Source organism: Triturus cristatus, chromosome 3_2 (assembly GCF_964204655.1).
Source record: "Triturus cristatus chromosome 3_2, aTriCri1.1, whole genome shotgun sequence".
Taxonomy (NCBI): domain Eukaryota; kingdom Metazoa; phylum Chordata; class Amphibia; order Caudata; family Salamandridae; genus Triturus; species Triturus cristatus.
In genome coordinates, this window is record NC_140584.1 from 149,846,915 (window position 1) to 149,873,087 (window position 26,173).

Sequence of the window (26,173 nt, forward strand, 5' to 3'; positions counted from 1 at the left end):
ATCCACAGGGCACCCCACCAGTAACTAACACAGTGGAGGTCTGGGGCTAAGACACTCTAGCAACACCAACATTCTTAGAGTACATGAGACACTAAAATAGAACAAGCTTAAGACTAAGGCCCTGCAGCAGCAGGTTACATATTAAATACCACAATAGGATTATGAAAAGAAGACCAATGCACCTTACAATGATGGTTCTCAACAGCAAAGAGCATCTGAGTATCTCTGTTGCAGCCATGCAAAATATGGGGAAAATAACTTGATGGCAAGGCAAGTTATTTCAATCCCTCTCCCCATACATGGAAACGATTTGCATCTCTAGCAAACCCTCCACTATCCGAAGGATAGGGGAAACCCTATTTGAATCAAGGAAACAAGAAAGGTGTCAGCATCAGAACCTCTGTAGAAGTTCTTTAGGTAAGTAATCATGTGTAGCATACATTTCATGAAGCCACACAATTAGGGCCTCATGTAGGTAGCCAAATACCGGTCGGTAACGGCCGATTTTCGGTAAATATGCCGTTACCGACCGGTATTCAGACAAGTGAGATGTAGGAGTCCAAAAACGACTTTTCGGTAAATATGAGGCGGTAAATACCGAATCATATTTACCGAATCCTAAAATACCGAATCAGATTTACCGAATACATACTTAACGAATCGGTAAATATGAAGTGGTAAATATGAAGTGGTAAAAATTAAAATGACATGTAGGAGCACTCGGTAATTAAGAAATCCAAGAAAATCGGTAAATAAGAGTCGGTAATTAACACGGATTGAAAGCAGGTGGTAACCATCAACAGTGCACATAAGCAATCCCAAAATGCTACAGCGTGGACAACATGGCCGCTATGTATGTCATTGCAAGGCGCCTACGTCTACAGGCAGCAGGACTGAGGGTTTGGCGACGGGAGGAACGCATCTACAGACAGCGCATCACACTATTCCACCTGACTGATGCAGAGATACATGAGAGGTACAGGCTACACCCCGAAACCATCATGGACTTAATCAGGGACCTTCACTCACTCCTGGACCAGCCAATAAGAAGGGCGCACGCCATACCCCCACATGTGCAGGTGCTCTGCAGCCTACATCTGCTGGCATCCGGCAGTTATCAGGTGGTGATAGCTGCGGTGGGTGGTGTATCCCAGAGTTGCCTGTCACGTTTCTTCAGGAAGTTCCTGGATGCCATGATGCAGAGAATGCACCACTACATCAGCTTCCCCAACACACAGGCTGCACTGCAGAAAACAAAAACAGACTTTTATCACATGGCACAGTTCCCCCATGTCATCGGCTGTATTGATGGTACACACATCCCAATATGTCCACCAGCTGACACAGAGCACATCTACAGGAACAGGAAGTCCACCCACTCCATCAATGTGCAGGTGATCTGTGATGCAGGGAACATCATCACAGATATTGTTGCAAAGTTTCCTGGGAGCACCCACGACTCGTACATCTTCCAGAATAGTGGGATCTACACACGACTGAGTGCCGGAGAATTTGGAGAGGGATACCTGCTAGGTGAGTAACAGTGACGCCCCTTGCAACCTGCAAATCATAGTGTAAAGAGGCATGTGACTGATGTTTCCCTTTTACTCATCTAGGCGACAGTGCATATGCATGCCGGTCATTCATCCTCACTCCCTACCTACACCCAGCAACCCAGAGTGAGAGACGATACAACGTGGCACACAAAACAACACGCAATGTGGTGGAGCGCACGTTTGGACTACTGAAGAGCAGGTTCCGCTGCCTCCACAAGAGCGGAGGCGCACGCCAGTACACACCCATCACCTGCTGCAAGATTATTGCCACTTGTGCAATGCTGCACAACCTTGCCACGAAAAAAGGTACAGATGTGGAACTGTAGTATTGCAATGGAGACACTGTTCCTGAAGAGACGAAGGGAGAAATGAAACGAAAAAGTCTAGGCTAGTATTAGGCCCAACAACCTAAGGATAGGGGAGGGCATTCCTTAGTTTCTCATGTTGCCCTCACACACCCCGAAGGATGTCATGCTTCATCATTGGGCGTTTGCTCCTCGTCGGGCCGGCGCTGCAATGCCCTACGGGTCCCCCGAAGGGTCGCTTTAGCGGAGATCTTTTTGAGAAAACGCCGTTTGGTGCATGCGGGTGTGTGGTTTGGGTCCTAACAAAAAAAGAAGAACTATGTGGTGGTGGAGTGTAATAGTGAAGTGGTATCCTAAAAATGTCTAAGGGTTACTAGGATAAAGTTTAATGTGAAGAGCACCCTTGACATAATAAAAGACCCGTAGGTCGGTTGTTACCTTTTTGAAATTAATGTATCAATGGGTAACAATGTGTGTGGTCAAGCGGTCGACATGTTTCGCGCCCCAATGGTCCGAAACAAAGGATCCCTGGCGCTTCTTCAGGACCAAAAAAAGTGAAAGTGCAAGTGCTCTAAGGGATACTACCCTCAGTTTGCTATCCGGGCGAACACTCCGAAGTTGCACTGCTCTCTGTGTGAGAGTCAGGTCGCACCAGGATAGACAGCCTAGGAGAAAGTAGAAACAAAGAGAAAGGAGAACATCCTACTAATTAAAGATTGTTCACCTTTTAGAGATATTCACAAATGAGTGCATCATCAAAGTATATACAGATTATATACAGAAGGGATATCACCTCCACCCACGGGTGGTGGCGTAATGGGGTCTCAACGGTAAGCTAACAGGTGCCTAGGCCAGGAAAACAGGGGGAGGGCCTGGGAAAAGGCAGTCCGTCGCCGACCGGAGTCACCCATATGTGCAGGCACTCACCGTGGTAGAGGTTGAACCAAACGTCCACAGACTGAATTGGCATATATTCTATAGGTCTTAGATCACGATTGTTACTAAGATATATTCCAAGCACTCACCTAAAGGCACGGAGAATAATGCTCCATAGGTTAGGGGACGAGCGTACACACCTTCTAGTGCTGTGAATAAAGGAATAAATGACAGGCAACTGCTAGTCAAACCAACTCCTATAAATTCCCAAGTGGTCTGAGCTGTCTTATGCACCGTATTAAATAAATAGCCAGTTTCCTAAGTGCTCATAAGAGCGTTATTACTCACAGTTTTGCTCCGGCGTGGCCTCTATACCACCTACCCCAGTCGTCCTCCTACCTGGAATGGAGAAGAAGACAACTCCGCGTTTCTTAAGTACTGCCCGTGTTGACTTAATTAGGGCGGGCTCTGTATCCGGTCTTCAAACGAGGAGCAGCTGTGTTCTCCGTAGTGTCTGTTGGCCGCGCATGCGCAGAGGGTAGACAGCTGAACTAGGCGCATGCGTGTATCTAGAGAGCGTGGTGCTGGTTCACGTCTTATTGTTGCCATGGTTACGTGTCTGTAACGCACTGAGTGTTTATATATAATTAGCTAAACAGTGCTCGTGAACTATCTAAAAACGCTACAAAAAGACCCATCTGGTGTAATACACGAGCGGTCATAATGTGAATGACTCGTGTAATTAAAAGCGCCTCTTGGTGCCATCGACGTAAAGTCAATAGTGGACTCGAGACAGAGGTATGATTGAATGCGTGAGTCTAGGGGGGGATGGAGGAAGGTGGGGGTCAGAGGGGGGTTATTTATGTTTATTATTCTGTGACAAGTGGCCCAGGAAACCTACTCTCAACCCTCTCACTTCAGAATGATGCTCAAAGAGGAGAGGTCTCGCGAGGGTAGGGGGGACCATAGGACATAGATGTTGTGCGGTGGGACCTCGTAGTCCGGTAATCATGGGTGTGTACTACTGGTTTCACTGTTGATCCCTTATATAAGGTTATAGTTCAGTCCATGGTATATCGTCGTTCAGGCCCACTTCATTGGTCCGGAGGCGATGTACCCAGCGTTGTTCTCTACGTAGAAGGGTGTTGTTATTCCAATGTTGGTTGTTTTCCAATATTGTCCACTTGATGTCATCACATGTATGTCCTTTTTCCATGTAATGGTTCGTAAGTCTGGTTGCTGTTCTCCCCCGTCGGATCGTGCTTCTATGTTCGCTTATCCTTAGTTTCACCTGTCTAGTGGTCATCCCTACGTAGCGCAGTGTACAGGGGCAGGTGATGAGGTACACACAGTTTTTTGTATTGCAATTCGTGTGGCTCCGTTGGTCCCACCTGATTTTTTCCAGCTCCAGGTGTGTAGTATGTTTGGTGAAGGGACATGCACTACAGTTGCCGCATGGGTAGTGGCCTTTGACAGCAGGGAGGGACCATAGGGTGGGTTCCTGCCGTATGGTCTTCACGCGTGGTCTCGTGTTGATCAGTTGGTCCCGTAGGTTGGTGGTCCTCCTGAACGCAAATCTGGGGCGCTCCAGCATGAGATTACCTGTGTTCAGAATTCTCCAGTTATGGTTCACGATGTTCTTGATTTGGTTTGATAGAGGCGTGAAGGTAGTGACACAGGTGATGGTATTGTCGGCTTCCTTGGTCTTTTCTTCTAGGAGTGCCTGGCGGTTGTTATTCCTGGCTCGTTTGTATGCACGTTGTATGACCCTGTTAGGGTAGTGTCTTTCTTTCAGGTTAGATGTGAGGGAGTTAGCTTGAATGTCATATTCCTGGGTGTCACTGCAATTCCTGCGGATCCGTAGGAACTGTCCAAAGGGCAGATTTTCCCTCAGTGCTTTGGGGTGATGACTGTGAAAATCAAGCAGGCTGTTGCAATCAGTCATTTTTTTGTAGATGGTAGTGTTGAGTTTACCCCTCTCAAGGGTAATAAGAAGATCCAGGAAAGGGATCTCCTTAACACTCTCCGTTTTGGTAAAACGTAGGTGAGGGTTCAAGTTGTTAATCCATGTGTAGAATTCTTGGCAGGTCTCCGTACCACCCTTCCATAGGATGAGCACATCATCGATGTATCGTTTCCACGTGATCATGTTCTCTCTGTAGGGGTTATTCTCAGTGAAGATGTTAGTAGCCTCAAAATGCGCCATGTAGAGCCCTGCTAAGCTCGGCGCAAATGTGCTCCCCATGCTGGTCCCTTGTATCTGATGGTAAATGGTGGTCTTATACATAAAGAAGTTGTTCTTCAGGGCCAGCATGATCAGTTCCGTGATGAAGCTCGCAGGGGTGTTGGTGGGTAAGTCTGTTTCGAGTAGGAGTTGTTCCACTACTTCGATTGTTGCATCTTGTGGAATATTTGTATATAATGCCTCTACGTCTAGAGTTAAGAGGAGGTCAATGGGCTCGGTGTTGTTCTCGTTGATCTCTTGTATCAGGTTCAAGACGTCCCTGGTGTCTTTTAGGTATGCCGGAGTTGCTTGTACCATAGGTCGGAGAAAAAAGTCACTGAATTTGCTCAGAGGTTCCAATAGCGAGCCTATCCCAGAGACGATTGGTCGTCCTGGTGGTGGAAAAACACCCTTGTGTATTTTGGGTAGTAGGTAGAAGTACGGCATCCTGGGGTTCTCGTTAATGAGGAATGCCGCCTCGTGGGCAGTGATCCATCCCTCATTTGTAGCTTCGTTGATCATGATACGTATCCGTGATAGAAGTCTCTCGGTGGGATCAGTATCCAACTTTTTGTAGTATTCGGATCTCCCGAGTTGTTTGACGCATTCTCTTTCGTAATCCTCTACTGACAGGATGACAGTAGCTCCTCCCTTATCCGCCGGTTTGATAATGATGGCTTCATCTTCGGTGAGTGAGTGTACTGCCTCGCGGAGTTTCTTGGGTAAATTGTCAAAGGCATGCCGGCTTCTTAGTTTGTTTGCCTCCTTCAGAACTGCTTTCTCAAACGTCAGTACTTCACTCGGAACCATACCCGCTGATGGAGTGAACTTAGAGGGTGGTCTCAGTCCGGTGTCCTGGCGGTCAGGGGTGGGGTTGTTGTTGAAGAAGGATTTGATGCGAATCTTGCGGAAGAGTTGTTGTAGTTCCTCATTCATGCGGAAGTTATCCTCCTTGGGGGTGGGTACAAACCCTAAACCCAGTTCCAGGACTGCCCTTTCGTCTGTGTTCAGGAGTCTGTCTGTGAGGTTCACTATCAGGGTCTTGGGAGTGTTGAGCTCCTCGTTGTTCTCTGTTGTGTCTCCTGATCTTGCCACTGGACTTGTTTTTGCCCTCTTCTTCTGCCTCTGCCTCGCCCCCTGCCTCTGTTCTGAAAAGGAGGAGGTGCATTGGGGAAGAATGGTTGTTGGTAACCCGGGTGTTGTCCCGGAAAGGCAGGGTACCACATCGGGCCTTGTTGTGGGAAAGGTTGGTGTGCATAGCCGTACATCTGTGGAATCGGGGGTGGAGGGAGTAGGCCCGGTTTGTTGGCGTTCCTCCCCCAACTGCTATTGCTAGAATTGCTATACATCGAACGTCCTGAGTTCGTAGATGTTGTAGAGCCCTCATCTGAGCCAGCATCACTATCTGATGGTCTGTATTCCTCTTTAGTGTATGGGTATATCTTCTCCCTGTCGAATCTTTTAATGTCTTTTTGTAATTTTGACACTTTTTGTTGTAATAAATAGTCTCGGTGGTCAGTCATCTCTGCGTTAATTTCCGCTAGACGGGTTTTATAGGCTGAAATACTGATCCCAGTTTTCAGTCCATTCTCCGCGATGTTAATCTTGATAATCAATGCTTCGGAGAGACGTCTAGCGGTACCAATAATCAGAATGAGCCAGTCGCGGGTGCATTTCCATGCGATCTGGCTCCATTCTCTGCGGAAAATGAGATCCTCCAAGAAGATTCTAGGTGCCGTGCGAACAATTAGGCCATTGGGTGCAGCATTTGCCCTCAAGTATTCAGTCATGATTGTGCCATGCATGGCAATCTTGACTTGTAGTTTCTTAAGCGATGCCAGGGAGTTCCAGTCACCTTGTGATGATGTGCTGGCCATGTTCCCCTCACTATCCAGCAGTGAGGGGGTTCTCAGGATTTCCGCCACGATGTCATCATCAAATCCGAGCCCCAGGTTATCCCCCATGTTATTGGTTGACATTGTGTGCACTCAGTTTAAGAAAAAGGAATGGGAAAGAAAAGTAAAGTCAGGTCCCTCGGCTAAGCTGCCGTGCTGATTATCTATACAAAAAAGAAGGAGGGAGGGGGGGACCGGGAGCTAGTTATGGTCCAGTGTCTGTGCTCCGAGTTATAACTGTAGTATTGCAATGGAGACACTGTTCCTGAAGAGACGAAGGGAGAAATGAAACGAAAAAGTCTAGGCTAGTATTAGGCCCAACAACCTAAGGATAGGGGAGGGCATTCCTTAGTTTCTCATGTTGCCCTCACACACCCCGAAGGATGTCATGCTTCATCATTGGGCGTTTGCTCCTCGTCGGGCCGGCGCTGCAATGCCCTACGGGTCCCCCGAAGGGTCGCTTTAGCGGAGATCTTTTTGAGAAAACGCCGTTTGGTGCATGCGGGTGTGTGGTTTGGGTCCTAACAAAAAAAGAAGAACTATGTGGTGGTGGAGTGTAATAGTGAAGTGGTATCCTAAAAATGTCTAAGGGTTACTAGGATAAAGTTTAATGTGAAGAGCACCCTTGACATAATAAAAGACCCGTAGGTCGGTTGTTACCTTTTTGAAATTAATGTATCAATGGGTAACAATGTGTGTGGTCAAGCGGTCGACATGTTTCGCGCCCCAATGGTCCGAAACAAAGGATCCCTGGCGCTTCTTCAGGACCAAAAAAAGTGAAAGTGCAAGTGCTCTAAGGGATACTACCCTCAGTTTGCTATCCGGGCGAACACTCCGAAGTTGCACTGCTCTCTGTGTGAGAGTCAGGTCGCACCAGGATAGACAGCCTAGGAGAAAGTAGAAACAAAGAGAAAGGAGAACATCCTACTAATTAAAGATTGTTCACCTTTTAGAGATATTCACAAATGAGTGCATCATCAAAGTATATACAGATTATATACAGAAGGGATATCACCTCCACCCACGGGTGGTGGCGTAATGGGGTCTCAACGGTAAGCTAACAGGTGCCTAGGCCAGGAAAACAGGGGGAGGGCCTGGGAAAAGGCAGTCCGTCGCCGACCGGAGTCACCCATATGTGCAGGCACTCACCGTGGTAGAGGTTGAACCAAACGTCCACAGACTGAATTGGCATATATTCTATAGGTCTTAGATCACGATTGTTACTAAGATATATTCCAAGCACTCACCTAAAGGCACGGAGAATAATGCTCCATAGGTTAGGGGACGAGCGTACACACCTTCTAGTGCTGTGAATAAAGGAATAAATGACAGGCAACTGCTAGTCAAACCAACTCCTATAAATTCCCAAGTGGTCTGAGCTGTCTTATGCACCGTATTAAATAAATAGCCAGTTTCCTAAGTGCTCATAAGAGCGTTATTACTCACAGTTTTGCTCCGGCGTGGCCTCTATACCACCTACCCCAGTCGTCCTCCTACCTGGAATGGAGAAGAAGACAACTCCGCGTTTCTTAAGTACTGCCCGTGTTGACTTAATTAGGGCGGGCTCTGTATCCGGTCTTCAAACGAGGAGCAGCTGTGTTCTCCGTAGTGTCTGTTGGCCGCGCATGCGCAGAGGGTAGACAGCTGAACTAGGCGCATGCGTGTATCTAGAGAGCGTGGTGCTGGTTCACGTCTTATTGTTGCCATGGTTACGTGTCTGTAACGCACTGAGTGTTTATATATAATTAGCTAAACAGTGCTCGTGAACTATCTAAAAACGCTACAAAAAGACCCATCTGGTGTAATACACGAGCGGTCATAATGTGAATGACTCGTGTAATTAAAAGCGCCTCTTGGTGCCATCGACGTAAAGTCAATAGTGGACTCGAGACAGAGGTATGATTGAATGCGTGAGTCTAGGGGGGGATGGAGGAAGGTGGGGGTCAGAGGGGGGTTATTTATGTTTATTATTCTGTGACAAGTGGCCCAGGAAACCTACTCTCAACCCTCTCACTTCAGAATGATGCTCAAAGAGGAGAGGTCTCGCGAGGGTAGGGGGGACCATAGGACATAGATGTTGTGCGGTGGGACCTCGTAGTCCGGTAATCATGGGTGTGTACTACTGGTTTCACTGTTGATCCCTTATATAAGGTTATAGTTCAGTCCATGGTATATCGTCGTTCAGGCCCACTTCATTGGTCCGGAGGCGATGTACCCAGCGTTGTTCTCTACGTAGAAGGGTGTTGTTATTCCAATGTTGGTTGTTTTCCAATATTGTCCACTTGATGTCATCACATGTATGTCCTTTTTCCATGTAATGGTTCGTAAGTCTGGTTGCTGTTCTCCCCCGTCGGATCGTGCTTCTATGTTCGCTTATCCTTAGTTTCACCTGTCTAGTGGTCATCCCTACGTAGCGCAGTGTACAGGGGCAGGTGATGAGGTACACACAGTTTTTTGTATTGCAATTCGTGTGGCTCCGTTGGTCCCACCTGATTTTTTCCAGCTCCAGGTGTGTAGTATGTTTGGTGAAGGGACATGCACTACAGTTGCCGCATGGGTAGTGGCCTTTGACAGCAGGGAGGGACCATAGGGTGGGTTCCTGCCGTATGGTCTTCACGCGTGGTCTCGTGTTGATCAGTTGGTCCCGTAGGTTGGTGGTCCTCCTGAACGCAAATCTGGGGCGCTCCAGCATGAGATTACCTGTGTTCAGAATTCTCCAGTTATGGTTCACGATGTTCTTGATTTGGTTTGATAGAGGCGTGAAGGTAGTGACACAGGTGATGGTATTGTCGGCTTCCTTGGTCTTTTCTTCTAGGAGTGCCTGGCGGTTGTTATTCCTGGCTCGTTTGTATGCACGTTGTATGACCCTGTTAGGGTAGTGTCTTTCTTTCAGGTTAGATGTGAGGGAGTTAGCTTGAATGTCATATTCCTGGGTGTCACTGCAATTCCTGCGGATCCGTAGGAACTGTCCAAAGGGCAGATTTTCCCTCAGTGCTTTGGGGTGATGACTGTGAAAATCAAGCAGGCTGTTGCAATCAGTCATTTTTTTGTAGATGGTAGTGTTGAGTTTACCCCTCTCAAGGGTAATAAGAAGATCCAGGAAAGGGATCTCCTTAACACTCTCCGTTTTGGTAAAACGTAGGTGAGGGTTCAAGTTGTTAATCCATGTGTACCCTTGAGAGGGGTAAACTCAACACTACCATCTACAAAAAAATGACTGATTGCAACAGCCTGCTTGATTTTCACAGTCATCACCCCAAAGCACTGAGGGAAAATCTGCCCTTTGGACAGTTCCTACGGATCCGCAGGAATTGCAGTGACACCCAGGAATATGACATTCAAGCTAACTCCCTCACATCTAACCTGAAAGAAAGACACTACCCTAACAGGGTCATACAACGTGCATACAAACGAGCCAGGAATAACAACCGCCAGGCACTCCTAGAAGAAAAGACCAAGGAAGCCGACAATACCATCACCTGTGTCACTACCTTCACGCCTCTATCAAACCAAATCAAGAACATCGTGAACCATAACTGGAGAATTCTGAACACAGGTAATCTCATGCTGGAGCGCCCCAGATTTGCGTTCAGGAGGACCACCAACCTACGGGACCAACTGATCAACACGAGACCACGCGTGAAGACCATACGGCAGGAACCCACCCTATGGTCCCTCCCTGCTGTCAAAGGCCACTACCCATGCGGCAACTGTAGTGCATGTCCCTTCACCAAACATACTACACACCTGGAGCTGGAAAAAATCAGGTGGGACCAACGGAGCCACACGAATTGCAATACAAAAAACTGTGTGTACCTCATCACCTGCCCCTGTACACTGCGCTACGTAGGGATGACCACTAGACAGGTGAAACTAAGGATAAGCGAACATAGAAGCACGATCCGACGGGGGAGAACAGCAACCAGACTTACGAACCATTACATGGAAAAAGGACATACATGTGATGACATCAAGTGGACAATATTGGAAAACAACCAACATTGGAATAACAACACCCTTCTACGTAGAGAACAACGCTGGGTACATCGCCTCCGGACCAATGAAGTGGGCCTGAACGACGATATACCATGGACTGAACTATAACCTTATATAAGGGATCAACAGTGAAACCAGTAGTACACACCCATGATTACCGGACTACGAGGTCCCACCGCACAACATCTATGTCCTATGGTCCCCCCTACCCTCGCGAGACCTCTCCTCTTTGAGCATCATTCTGAAGTGAGAGGGTTGAGAGTAGGTTTCCTGGGCCACTTGTCACAGAATAATAAACATAAATAACCCCCCTCTGACCCCCACCTTCCTCCATCCCCCCCTAGACTCACGCATTCAATCATACCTCTGTCTCGAGTCCACTATTGACTTTACGTCGATGGCACCAAGAGGCGCTTTTAATTACACGAGTCATTCACATTATGACCGCTCGTGTATTACACCAGATGGGTCTTTTTGTAGCGTTTTTAGATAGTTCACGAGCACTGTTTAGCTAATTATATATAAACACTCAGTGCGTTACAGACACGTAACCATGGCAACAATAAGACGTGAACCAGCACCACGCTCTCTAGATACACGCATGCGCCTAGTTCAGCTGTCTACCCTCTGCGCATGCGCGGCCAACAGACACTACGGAGAACACAGCTGCTCCTCGTTTGAAGACCGGATACAGAGCCCGCCCTAATTAAGTCAACACGGGCAGTACTTAAGAAACGCGGAGTTGTCTTCTTCTCCATTCCAGGTAGGAGGACGACTGGGGTAGGTGGTATAGAGGCCACGCCGGAGCAAAACTGTGAGTAATAACGCTCTTATGAGCACTTAGGAAACTGGCTATTTATTTAATACGGTGCATAAGACAGCTCAGACCACTTGGGAATTTATAGGAGTTGGTTTGACTAGCAGTTGCCTGTCATTTATTCCTTTATTCACAGCACTAGAAGGTGTGTACGCTCGTCCCCTAACCTATGGAGCATTATTCTCCGTGCCTTTAGGTGAGTGCTTGGAATATATCTTAGTAACAATCGTGATCTAAGACCTATAGAATATATGCCAATTCAGTCTGTGGACGTTTGGTTCAACCTCTACCACGGTGAGTGCCTGCACATATGGGTGACTCCGGTCGGCGACGGACTGCCTTTTCCCAGGCCCTCCCCCTGTTTTCCTGGCCTAGGCACCTGTTAGCTTACCGTTGAGACCCCATTACGCCACCACCCGTGGGTGGAGGTGATATCCCTTCTGTATATAATCTGTATATACTTTGATGATGCACTCATTTGTGAATATCTCTAAAAGGTGAACAATCTTTAATTAGTAGGATGTTCTCCTTTCTCTTTGTTTCTACTTTCTCCTAGGCTGTCTATCCTGGTGCGACCTGACTCTCACACAGAGAGCAGTGCAACTTCGGAGTGTTCGCCCGGATAGCAAACTGAGGGTAGTATCCCTTAGAGCACTTGCACTTTCACTTTTTTTGGTCCTGAAGAAGCGCCAGGGATCCTTTGTTTCGGACCATTGGGGCGCGAAACATGTCGACCGCTTGACCACACACATTGTTACCCATTGATACATTAATTTCAAAAAGGTAACAACCGACCTACGGGTCTTTTATTATGTCAAGGGTGCTCTTCACATTAAACTTTATCCTAGTAACCCTTAGACATTTTTAGGATACCACTTCACTATTACACTCCACCACCACATAGTTCTTCTTTTTTTGTTAGGACCCAAACCACACACCCGCATGCACCAAACGGCGTTTTCTCAAAAAGATCTCCGCTAAAGCGACCCTTCGGGGGACCCGTAGGGCATTGCAGCGCCGGCCCGACGAGGAGCAAACGCCCAATGATGAAGCATGACATCCTTCGGGGTGTGTGAGGGCAACATGAGAAACTAAGGAATGCCCTCCCCTATCCTTAGGTTGTTGGGCCTAATACTAGCCTAGACTTTTTCGTTTCATTTCCCCCTTCGTCTCTTCAGGAACAGTGTCTCCATTGCAATACTACAGTTATAACTCGGAGCACAGACACTGGACCATAACTAGCTCCCGGTCCCCCCCTCCCTCCTTCTTTTTTGTATAGATAATCAGCACGGCAGCTTAGCCGAGGGACCTGACTTTACTTTTCTTTCCCATTCCTTTTTCTTAAACTGAGTGCACACAATGTCAACCAATAACATGGGGGATAACCTGGGGCTCGGATTTGATGATGACATCGTGGCGGAAATCCTGAGAACCCCCTCACTGCTGGATAGTGAGGGGAACATGGCCAGCACATCATCACAAGGTGACTGGAACTCCCTGGCATCGCTTAAGAAACTACAAGTCAAGATTGCCATGCATGGCACAATCATGACTGAATACTTGAGGGCAAATGCTGCACCCAATGGCCTAATTGTTCGCACGGCACCTAGAATCTTCTTGGAGGATCTCATTTTCCGCAGAGAATGGAGCCAGATCGCATGGAAATGCACCCGCGACTGGCTCATTCTGATTATTGGTACCGCTAGACGTCTCTCCGAAGCATTGATTATCAAGATTAACATCGCGGAGAATGGACTGAAAACTGGGATCAGTATTTCAGCCTATAAAACCCGTCTAGCGGAAATTAACGCAGAGATGACTGACCACCGAGACTATTTATTACAACAAAAAGTGTCAAAATTACAAAAAGACATTAAAAGATTCGACAGGGAGAAGATATACCCATACACTAAAGAGGAATACAGACCATCAGATAGTGATGCTGGCTCAGATGAGGGCTCTACAACATCTACGAACTCAGGACGTTCGATGTATAGCAATTCTAGCAATAGCAGTTGGGGGAGGAACGCCAACAAACCGGGCCTACTCCCTCCACCCCCGATTCCACAGATGTACGGCTATGCACACCAACCTTTCCCACAACAAGGCCCGATGTGGTACCCTGCCTTTCCGGGACAACACCCGGGTTACCAACAACCATTCTTCCCCAATGCACCTCCTCCTTTTCAGAACAGAGGCAGGGGGCGAGGCAGAGGCAGAAGAAGAGGGCAAAAACAAGTCCAGTGGCAAGATCAGGAGACACAACAGAGAACAACGAGGAGCTCAACACTCCCAAGACCCTGATAGTGAACCTCACAGACAGACTCCTGAACACAGACGAAAGGGCAGTCCTGGAACTGGGTTTAGGGTTTGTACCCACCCCCAAGGAGGATAACTTCCGCATGAATGAGGAACTACAACAACTCTTCCGCAAGATTCGCATCAAATCCTTCTTCAACAACAACCCCACCCCTGACCGCCAGGACACCGGACTGAGACCACCCTCTAAGTTCACTCCATCAGCGGGTATGGTTCCGAGTGAAGTACTGACGTTTGAGAAAGCAGTTCTGAAGGAGGCAAACAAACTAAGAAGCCGGCATGCCTTTGACAATTTACCCAAGAAACTCCGCGAGGCAGTACACTCACTCACCGAAGATGAAGCCATCATTATCAAACCGGCGGATAAGGGAGGAGCTACTGTCATCCTGTCAGTAGAGGATTACGAAAGAGAATGCGTCAAACAACTCGGGAGATCCGAATACTACAAAAAGTTGGATACTGATCCCACCGAGAGACTTCTATCACGGATACGTATCATGATCAACGAAGCTACAAATGAGGGATGGATCACTGCCCACGAGGCGGCATTCCTCATTAACGAGAACCCCAGGATGCCGTACTTCTACCTACTACCCAAAATACACAAGGGTGTTTTTCCACCACCAGGACGACCAATCGTCTCTGGGATAGGCTCGCTATTGGAACCTCTGAGCAAATTCAGTGACTTTTTTCTCCGACCTATGGTACAAGCAACTCCGGCATACCTAAAAGACACCAGGGACGTCTTGAACCTGATACAAGAGATCAACGAGAACAACACCGAGCCCATTGACCTCCTCTTAACTCTAGACGTAGAGGCATTATATACAAATATTCCACAAGATGCAACAATCGAAGTAGTGGAACAACTCCTACTCGAAACAGACTTACCCACCAACACCCCTGCGAGCTTCATCACGGAACTGATCATGCTGGCCCTGAAGAACAACTTCTTTATGTATAAGACCACCATTTACCATCAGATACAAGGGACCAGCATGGGGAGCACATTTGCGCCGAGCTTAGCAGGGCTCTACATGGCGCATTTTGAGGCTACTAACATCTTCACTGAGAATAACCCCTACAGAGAGAACATGATCACGTGGAAACGATACATCGATGATGTGCTCATCCTATGGAAGGGTGGTACGGAGACCTGCCAAGAATTCTACACATGGATTAACAACTTGAACCCTCACCTACGTTTTACCAAAACGGAGAGTGTTAAGGAGATCCCTTTCCTGGATCTTCTTATTACCCTTGAGAGGGGTAAACTCAACACTACCATCTACAAAAAAATGACTGATTGCAACAGCCTGCTTGATTTTCACAGTCATCACCCCAAAGCACTGAGGGAAAATCTGCCCTTTGGACAGTTCCTACGGATCCGCAGGAATTGCAGTGACACCCAGGAATATGACATTCAAGCTAACTCCCTCACATCTAACCTGAAAGAAAGACACTACCCTAACAGGGTCATACAACGTGCATACAAACGAGCCAGGAATAACAACCGCCAGGCACTCCTAGAAGAAAAGACCAAGGAAGCCGACAATACCATCACCTGTGTCACTACCTTCACGCCTCTATCAAACCAAATCAAGAACATCGTGAACCATAACTGGAGAATTCTGAACACAGGTAATCTCATGCTGGAGCGCCCCAGATTTGCGTTCAGGAGGACCACCAACCTACGGGACCAACTGATCAACACGAGACCACGCGTGAAGACCATACGGCAGGAACCCACCCTATGGTCCCTCCCTGCTGTCAAAGGCCACTACCCATGCGGCAACTGTAGTGCATGTCCCTTCACCAAACATACTACACACCTGGAGCTGGAAAAAATCAGGTGGGACCAACGGAGCCACACGAATTGCAATACAAAAAACTGTGTGTACCTCATCACCTGCCCCTGTACACTGCGCTACGTAGGGATGACCACTAGACAGGTGAAACTAAGGATAAGCGAACATAGAAGCACGATCCGACGGGGGAGAACAGCAACCAGACTTACGAACCATTACATGGAAAAAGGACATACATGTGATGACATCAAGTGGACAATATTGGAAAACAACCAACATTGGAATAACAACACCCTTCTACGTAGAGAACAACGCTGGGTACATCGCCTCCGGACCAATGAAGTGGGCCTGAACGACGATATACCATGGACTGAACTATAACCTTATATAAGGGATCAACAGTGAAACCAGTAGTACACACCCATGATTACCGGACTACGAGGTCCCACCGCACAACATCTATGTCCTATGGTCCCCCCTACCCTCGCGAGACCTCTCCTCTTTGAGCATCATTCTGAAGTGAGAGGGTTGAGAGTAGGTTTCCTGGGCCACTTGTCACAGAATAATAAACATAAATAACCCCCCTCTGACCCCCACCTTCCTCCATCCCCCCCTAGACTCACGCATTCAATCATACCTCTGTCTCGAGTCCACTATTGACTTTACGTCGATGGCACCAAGAGGCGCTTTTAATTACACGAGTCATTCACATTATGACCGCTCGTGTATTACACCAGATGGGTCTTTTTGTAGCGTTTTTAGATAGTTCACGAGCACTGTTTAGCTAATTATATATAAACACTCAGTGCGTTACAGACACGTAACCATGGCAACAATAAGACGTGAACCAGCACCACGCTCTCTAGATACACGCATGCGCCTAGTTCAGCTGTCTACCCTCTGCGCATGCGCGGCCAACAGACACTACGGAGAACACAGCTGCTCCTCGTTTGAAGACCGGATACAGAGCCCGCCCTAATTAAGTCAACACGGGCAGTACTTAAGAAACGCGGAGTTGTCTTCTTCTCCATTCCAGGTAGGAGGACGACTGGGGTAGGTGGTATAGAGGCCACGCCGGAGCAAAACTGTGAGTAATAACGCTCTTATGAGCACTTAGGAAACTGGCTATTTATTTAATACGGTGCATAAGACAGCTCAGACCACTTGGGAATTTATAGGAGTTGGTTTGACTAGCAGTTGCCTGTCATTTATTCCTTTATTCACAGCACTAGAAGGTGTGTACGCTCGTCCCCTAACCTATGGAGCATTATTCTCCGTGCCTTTAGGTGAGTGCTTGGAATATATCTTAGTAACAATCGTGATCTAAGACCTATAGAATATATGCCAATTCAGTCTGTGGACGTTTGGTTCAACCTCTACCACGGTGAGTGCCTGCACATATGGGTGACTCCGGTCGGCGACGGACTGCCTTTTCCCAGGCCCTCCCCCTGTTTTCCTGGCCTAGGCACCTGTTAGCTTACCGTTGAGACCCCATTACGCCACCACCCGTGGGTGGAGGTGATATCCCTTCTGTATATAATCTGTATATACTTTGATGATGCACTCATTTGTGAATATCTCTAAAAGGTGAACAATCTTTAATTAGTAGGATGTTCTCCTTTCTCTTTGTTTCTACTTTCTCCTAGGCTGTCTATCCTGGTGCGACCTGACTCTCACACAGAGAGCAGTGCAACTTCGGAGTGTTCGCCCGGATAGCAAACTGAGGGTAGTATCCCTTAGAGCACTTGCACTTTCACTTTTTTTGGTCCTGAAGAAGCGCCAGGGATCCTTTGTTTCGGACCATTGGGGCGCGAAACATGTCGACCGCTTGACCACACACATTGTTACCCATTGATACATTAATTTCAAAAAGGTAACAACCGACCTACGGGTCTTTTATTATGTCAAGGGTGCTCTTCACATTAAACTTTATCCTAGTAACCCTTAGACATTTTTAGGATACCACTTCACTATTACACTCCACCACCACATAGTTCTTCTTTTTTTGTTAGGACCCAAACCACACACCCGCATGCACCAAACGGCGTTTTCTCAAAAAGATCTCCGCTAAAGCGACCCTTCGGGGGACCCGTAGGGCATTGCAGCGCCGGCCCGACGAGGAGCAAACGCCCAATGATGAAGCATGACATCCTTCGGGGTGTGTGAGGGCAACATGAGAAACTAAGGAATGCCCTCCCCTATCCTTAGGTTGTTGGGCCTAATACTAGCCTAGACTTTTTCGTTTCATTTCTCCCTTCGTCTCTTCAGGAACAGTGTCTCCATTGCAATACTACAGTTATAACTCGGAGCACAGACACTGGACCATAACTAGCTCCCGGTCCCCCCCTCCCTCCTTCTTTTTTGTATAGACAGATGTGGAACTAACATATTTTGAGGACAACGAGGATGAGTCAGGCCAGCCACAGGGCAACGCAGCTAGAGTGCCAACTGCAATCGATGGGAGAGAGAGACGGTCAGAGATCACATGCAACTATTTCTGAGTAAGTAAGGGGACACAGCCAGTTGTGATGAGTCATGACGTAGTTTTAATGTGGCACCACGCCATGAACACATGAACAAGCCAATCTGGCAATATACCATCTATACAAGGAGTATGTCCAGGGTTACGTCACCCATTGGGAAGTGGCTAAGCAGGGCCACATCAATGTTTGCGCATACGCGCTGCAGTGGTGGATGGCACGGCCTGTGCATCCTCACTAGAGCCAACCCCAAGCCGCCTGCTGCTCCTGCGTGCTTCTGGGACGGGGGGTGTGCTGCTGCTCCTGCTGCTGGTGTCGATGCTCTCCGCAGCATCCCCTGCAGCAGTTGTCGACGCCTGACTGGTTAATAGCACCCCTAGTGCACTTGTCACCTGCACCATCCCCCGAGACAGGTCGCTGCAGCAGTGTGTTAGTCCCTCCTGCATCGTCACAGAGCGCCGGCACAGTAGAGAAGTCGCAGTTGCCAGACGGTTGAGTGCCCTGTTGGTAGTGTCCCTTCTCTGCCGTTCCCTGCGCCATGCGTCGATGTCAGCATCTAATTTGCTGCACAACTGCTGAATTGACTGGGACATGTCCCGAATGCCCGCAGCCATGCCGCTGATGTTCTTGTCCATGTTGACTAATGTGGTTTTCGTCACCCGCATGTGCCTCTGGACTGACATGACTGCCTTTGTTTGCAGGCGCTGTTGTTTCAACATTTGGCCCTCGAGACCCAAGAAGACACCATGGCCGTCAATGGTTGCTGGTGGACTCTGGACACGCGACCTGCGGCGCCCTCTTGCTCCCGTCTGTGCTGCCTGTGAGGTGTGGGGCGCAGTGGCATGGCTCCCTTCCTGGGGCCTGGTGAGTTCTTCAGGGCCCATGCTGTCGTCTGACGAGGTGTCTAAGGCTCGTAGCCTGGCTGCTGGACGCCTCCTCATTCCCACACCTGCAAGCGGAGATGTGGCCGGTGATTCAAACATGAGTGGCGATGCTGGCTCTGGGTGAGGTGATGCTGGCTCTGGGTGAGGTGATGCTGGCTCTGGGTGAGGTGATGCTGGCTCTGGCTGCGGCGAGGCTGCCTGTGTTGGTGGTGCGGCTGCCAGTGGGCCTGCTCCCTGGTCTGAACTTGTGCTGGCTAGAGGTGATATTTGTGGCCGGTGTGCCGTCTCTCCTGCAGCATGCCCTGTCCTGCATGATGTCACATCTGTGGACAGAAATACAACATTGGCTCAGTGTCCCCGAAGGGCTGCATTGAAAGCGTCACAATAAATCATTTCACATTCCAAAATGTCCTCTGTCTCCTTGTGCCTCGAGTGCGTGACATGCCTCGTTGCCCTGTAACATTTACGTCATGGTTGGTGTTTCCCTGACTACATCTCCCGGAATGCATTGCCTGTCTGCACTGACACGTGTGGACTGCAGTGTGATTCTCGTTTCACAATGGGGGATGTGGGATAGGGATTGGGGGTGCTACATTGCTGTGCTTGCGTCTTACCTTGTTGTGTGGCGGCTCTGGCAGAGCTGTCGGCGTCCCCAAGACCCACGACGCTCTCTTGCTCGATTGTGGCCCCCACCAGCTCCTCCAGTTCGGTGAGGGCAGGTGCCCTGTTGGTTCCACCTCCAGTCTGGCTGGCCTCCTTCTGGATGTCGCCCATCTTCCTCTTGGTTACAATCCTCAGGTCATACCAGCGCTTCTTTAGGACCTCTATGTCCCTGTGGGTCACTCCCACAGCATTGACCTGCGCCTGGATGGCCAGCCATATGTTGCGCTTTTCAGCCTCAGGCACTTGCAGGGATTGCCTTCCAAACAGCTTCTGGTGCTGCTTCACCACCTCCTCCACCAGCACCTGGAGTTCCTTGGGGCTAAATTTCAGCTTCCTCCTCCTTTCCCCTCCGTCTCTCTGTGTTCTCTGGCTGGACATGATGTTCGTTTTCCCGCTCGCACAGGCACCGGCTCCCTGCCTCTCCTCTGCACTCCAAGCCTCTCCAGGGTCGGCTAATTATGTACACCTGCCTGGGTGTGGCCACTTCCTGGTTGGGTGGGCTGTGGTTGCACAGGATTAGCTGTTTCGTCAAGTCATGTGATTTTATTTACCGATTCCGTACATACCGATTCGGTATTTTCCGATTCGGTCAATACCGATTCGGTATTTTCCGATTCGGTAAATACCACCTCGGTATTTACCGATTCGGTGAATTCCGATTCGTGATTACCGAATGTTACCGAATCGGTAACTGTTACCGAATTTTTACCTACATATAACTTACCGATTCTAATTTACCGATTCGGTACGGCTCGGTATTTAAGAAACGGTAAAATTTATTTACCTACATGAGGCCCTTAGAGAGGTATGTGCCTCTGCAAGTCTAAAGATAATCTGACTAACTACAAGGTGGGTTCACTTATTAAAATGCATAAAGAACATTTGATAAATATGACTTCATACACATCCCAGTATCTTTCAAGTTCCCAAGAAAGAACTTGGTGCCTTGAACAATACTCCCAATTTTTCATTCTCTGCTTCCAAAACGTCCTTCAGTCCCTCCCTTTGTCTGATAGTACCATTTGGTAACACTCTCTTTGCGTTGCATTAAAATTGTTTGAACTTGCCAGTTCTTCTTCACCTCACTATATCAGAAATACAATGTGCTTTCTCTAACTAATGAATGCCTTTGGTCTGCATCTACAGAGGAGAAAAACATGTAGAGAAGCAACTTTCATGTTAGTATTAAATGTCCACACTCCTGCTAACTTAACATTTCTCTTTAGATGCATATTACCTCTGCAACCTACATATATCCTAAGTAATAAAATCTTCAATATGGAAATCAAAAAAATATTATTGTATACTCTTATATGATGCACTATAAAGTGAAAAATGTTTTATTAAATGAAAGTGACAACTGGTCACAGTTTATAAAGTAAGCATTAAACACTCATATGATTCATTTTCATTAATCCCTGGTGAATGAACTGCATTAAGTGCATTTTAGTGCACCACCTTACAGTCTAAACCTATAGAAGACATTTCAGAAGAGCAAAATGTTTATATGCACACACCTATATCAAAACACACAATAAATGCATTTGCCAGAGATGTGGTGCACCTTATCTCATTGTCATTATTGCATCACACAATTATATAAGGCCATGTGTCAATATATATATATATATATATATATATATATATATATATATATATATATATATATATATAAAGCTCCTTCGTTGTCCCAACGTGTGAGCAGCACTCCACAGCGGCATGCCAAAATCAGCCTTATTCAGGTATGGAAGGTGCCTCGCCTGCCGATTCCTATAACAGCTGGTCCATCTTTAAAAGCCGACGCGTTTCGAAGTATTGCACTTCTTCTTCAAAGGCTGATGAACTCAGTTGAGTGCATGCTGGTCTCAATTAGTTTAAATAGTGCAATGACACGCCCCTTATGGGCTGCTCCTATTAGTCTGTGCGGCATTTTGGGAATTGTAGTTCCAGCAATAATTATGTCCTTGATGGAAGCACGTAGATTTTCTGTTGGTAATATTTAAAGCCCTTAGATGAGCCTCGGCAACCGCGCCCTTCCTAAATCCTTTGCCACTGTTCCCATCACAAGGCTTGGCAGTTGCCAAGCCTCAGGGCCCCCTGACATCGAGGGGTGGTGCTCGCTCGGCGGCAGGACGGCCGCCCTGAATATAAGCTCCTTCGTTGTCCCAACGTGTGAGCAGCACTCCACAGCGGCATGCCAAAATCAGCCTTATTGAGGTATGTTAGGTGCCTCGCCTGCCGATTCCTATAACAGCTGGTCCATCTTTAAAAGCCGACGCGTTTCTAAGTATTGCACTTCTTCTTCAAAGGCTGATGAACTCAGTTTAGTGCATGCTGGTCTCAATTAGTTTAAATAGTGCAATGACACGCTCCTTATGGGCTGCTCCTATGAGTCTGTGCGGCATTTTGGGAATTGTAGTTCCAGCAATAATTATTTCCTTGATGGAAGCACGTAGATTTTCTGTTGGTAATATTTAAAGCCCTTAGATGAGCCTCGGCAACATATATATATATATATATGGCCTAACCACACATAAAGGATAGAGCCAAAACAAGGCTACTCCAATATGTGAAACCTCCAATCTGGGCATGTTCTGTGTAAACTTTGAGACTGTGCTGTACATTGCCGGGTATGACAAGATCACCAGCACATCCTCAGTAAATTCCAAACATTTTAACTCATTGACATACAGTCGTACGCTTGTGACTCTCCCGTTCATGCAGTTCTTCTGTGCTAGTTGCACAAAGTATTGGCTGAATACGAGCGGAGTCAGTGGAAACTCTGCTGAGTCCCTCTTTTTATGAAAGCCCTTGGGGAGTCTTTTCCGTTGCCTTGGACACATGCCAATAGCGCAAAGTATCCTACACTTTAATTACATGTATTGTCGAAATAAAGCTTTTTGAACTGACTGGCTAAGTATCCTACTTGAACCATAGCCATGAACCCCGTACTCAAGATCCTGGCATGTGAGGCAAGCTTAATTAATTCCCAGGTTACTCTATTGAATGACCTTTCAGGGTTTAAAGAAAGTTACTCCCCTGTCCTTTTTCTTAACTATGTGAGGTGCAGTACCTTTTTGATGTTGTGTCCCACCTTTCTCTTCTGGAAGAAGCTAGGAGTGTATTAACTTGGGCATTCATTTATTTACTTTGGTGGCCAAATACATTTAGCAGAGTGATGGGCTGATATGATCCACACTCCTACTTGTGCTTGATATGCTTCAGGACCTGTGAGATTCTGGCTTCTTGCATTAAAGGAGTAACAACTCCTGTCTCTGCTTTAGAAAAAGCCCAGTGGGAGCTCTGTTTTGTAAATGAAAGTAGGGCCCTTGTAGGTAATTAGTCCAGTAGCCAGTCAAGTAGATTATGTAGGTTTATTCAGTTACAGGTAAGATGGCACAGGCCCCACTGGGAGCAGCATCCTGCTGCTCAGCCTCACTCATTCCAACTGCCCACTCATCCAAACCAGGCACTCATGAATATTCTATTATGTTACACTTACACAGGCTGAGCAGCAAGGAACTAGGAGCCATAGGATATAACACATCTCCTTCTTTTAGGAAACAATAAAAACAGGGAGCAAAGTGAAGGAAAAATACACATTCACCCCTCCTGTACATGTAAGCAACCAATCCTAAATCACAAGAAAAGGTCACATTACATTACATAAATAATTCCACTCCTAGATTGTAAGAATGATAAAATCATGTTGATCACATATGAGAATGTAATGATTGTGCTTTACACTAAAAGGATACACCCAAACCCTGCACTCCCACCTGGGAGGCAAATTTACCACTGCACCATCTAAATAATACACGTTTGCACAGCACTCCCACTCTGGAGGCAAAAAGACAAATTCAGTTGCTTTTTAAAATAACACACAAATTTATAAATGCAATGTTTAAAAAGGCAGGCAGAATATATCAGTAATTGCAGACTCCCGAATGTCAAATGAATGATTTAATGAACAATTGAAATAAATGATCAAAATAGAATGCAGTATGTACAGGTAACAAAGAGTAGAAAATATATACAGAAACTGTTAGGAACACCTCACCAACTGAACTTGTAGCATCCTTGCCAGCTCAAGGTGGGGAAGTCCTTTCAACAACCCAGAAAGGAGTTTCAGTCAGGACTCAAGTTCCATCACCTCCACAGCAATACGTTTATTCTGTGGTGAACTTCCATCTGTCCCCCAAAAGCACCCAGCTTTAATACCATCATTCAACGTGAAGCAAAGCTTCTAGAAAACCTCAGCCCTTTCTCATTGGAAAAACCATGCTGGCTAGCACCAGTCTGCGTCAAGGCCAAGACAGAGGCTGGCCAACCTCCCATGTTTTGACTCTGAGACAGAGTTGTACATTCCACAGATAATATCCAGTTCACTGTGGTCCGTGAGGTGCGAAAAACAAGTGAGGAGCAGAAAGACCTTGAATATGAATCGCAGAACAAGAAGACATGAGGCCATGTTCAAAGCCAATAGTAAGCACCTATAATTCTCATCCACACAACTTGCAAGCACCACTATGCACACATACAAGTTTGAAGCAAGGTAAAGTCAGAAAGCAAGATGACATGAGGCCATGTCAAAACCAATAGTAAGAACTCATAATATAAATGTTCTGTTCTACTCCGTGACAGCTCCCACTAAAAGACAGCAAGATTACAAGACAGAAGAGAAGCAGGCATATGCACAGCCGACCTACATTAAAGCTAAGTTAAAATAACACACTAAAGTCACTTAAAATATTGATAGTCAGAGGTCATCATAGGGTGCCCAACCACAAGAGTGGCTCTTTCATTACAGAGAATAATTACAATCCTTAAATTGTAAGATAATATCACATAGGATTATTTTGCATAAATCACTCCATTCCTAGAATTGTCAGGAAAGTTGACATAAGATTACCCCACTCTCAAATCATCATTACATTCCTTGAATTTGTAAAGGGAAATCAAAGTAAAGATAGATCACTATAAATATTACATACTATAAATCTTGCAAGAGTACACCAGATATACATACATAGCAGGATGCAACCTCCACACTCCACAACTGTGAGCACTGCAGAACCACTATAGGTTTAAACCTATAATAACTGATAAAACCCCACCGAAAGGAAAATAGCCATCCCCGGTGTAAACATATAAACACTGAATAAAAACCTTTACAACATCAAACTAAGTGCCATTCAAAGGATAGAAAAGATGAGTGAAAGAGTCGTTTTTATTTTTTCCTGAAGAGGCCAATACAATGTAACTTTGTTATACAAGGTAGCATCAAGAAAGACTGGGCTAACATTACAATGCTTTAGTTTTGTTTTTTAGGGATGTCACTAAAACATTGCCTCTTTTTCCTTCTGCTTTTTCCAGTTGTGTGGTCTTTGGTCTCAATATGCAGTGTTTAGATTCATGTTTTAGGTCTTCGTTATTTTATAAACTGTTGAGAATCGGGAAATATCAAAATCATATTTGATATTTTGGCTACATTTGATTTCACTGATAGGTAAAATGGATGGTTTCATAAGAATCTTCCCTAATATGTATCATCACATTTACCCACAGGCAGAGAATACGTGTAATCCTTTGATACATTAGTCCCCTTTTTCTAGTGAGTCAGTATTGATTGTAAGTGAATTGCCAAACACCCCAGACTTTAAACATTCAATGCAAGATGTAGTTACAGGTATGTGTGAAAAGAATGTTGTCACCAAGAATCTGAGATAGTGGTGAAAACATGACACCTGGGGCCTCATGTAGGTAGCATACAAGTTACCACTTCTTAAATACCGAACGTTACCGAATCGGTATTTAAGAAGTGGTAACTCGTATGTAGGTAATCCTTCGGTAAATATTACCGAATCGGTAAAATTCGGTAATTACCGAATCGGTATTTACCGATTCGGTAATGAGGCATACCTTCCCATTGATGGGAAGGTATGCCTCATTACCGAATCGGTAAATACCGATTCGGTAATGGGGGAACACATGCAAGGGTGGCAGGGTGTCACATTGACACCCTGTTGCACCCCTCATTCGGCCATGTGTGCACATGTGGCACACATACATGCCCTAAGGGCATGTATGTCTGCCACATTGCACACTTCTAAGCGCTATCACATGCGTTTACACATCCATACATTATTTACCACCAACTATTAGTTGGTGGTAAATACCGACTCAAAACATCACCCACACACTCCCCCTACATCTCATTTTTGTATTCGGAATTTACCGAATCGGTAAAATTACCGATTCGGTAATTTTACCGATTCGGTAAATTACCGAATACAAAAATGATCCCCCTACATACCAAAAGCCAAAATACCGGTCGGTAACGGTATAAT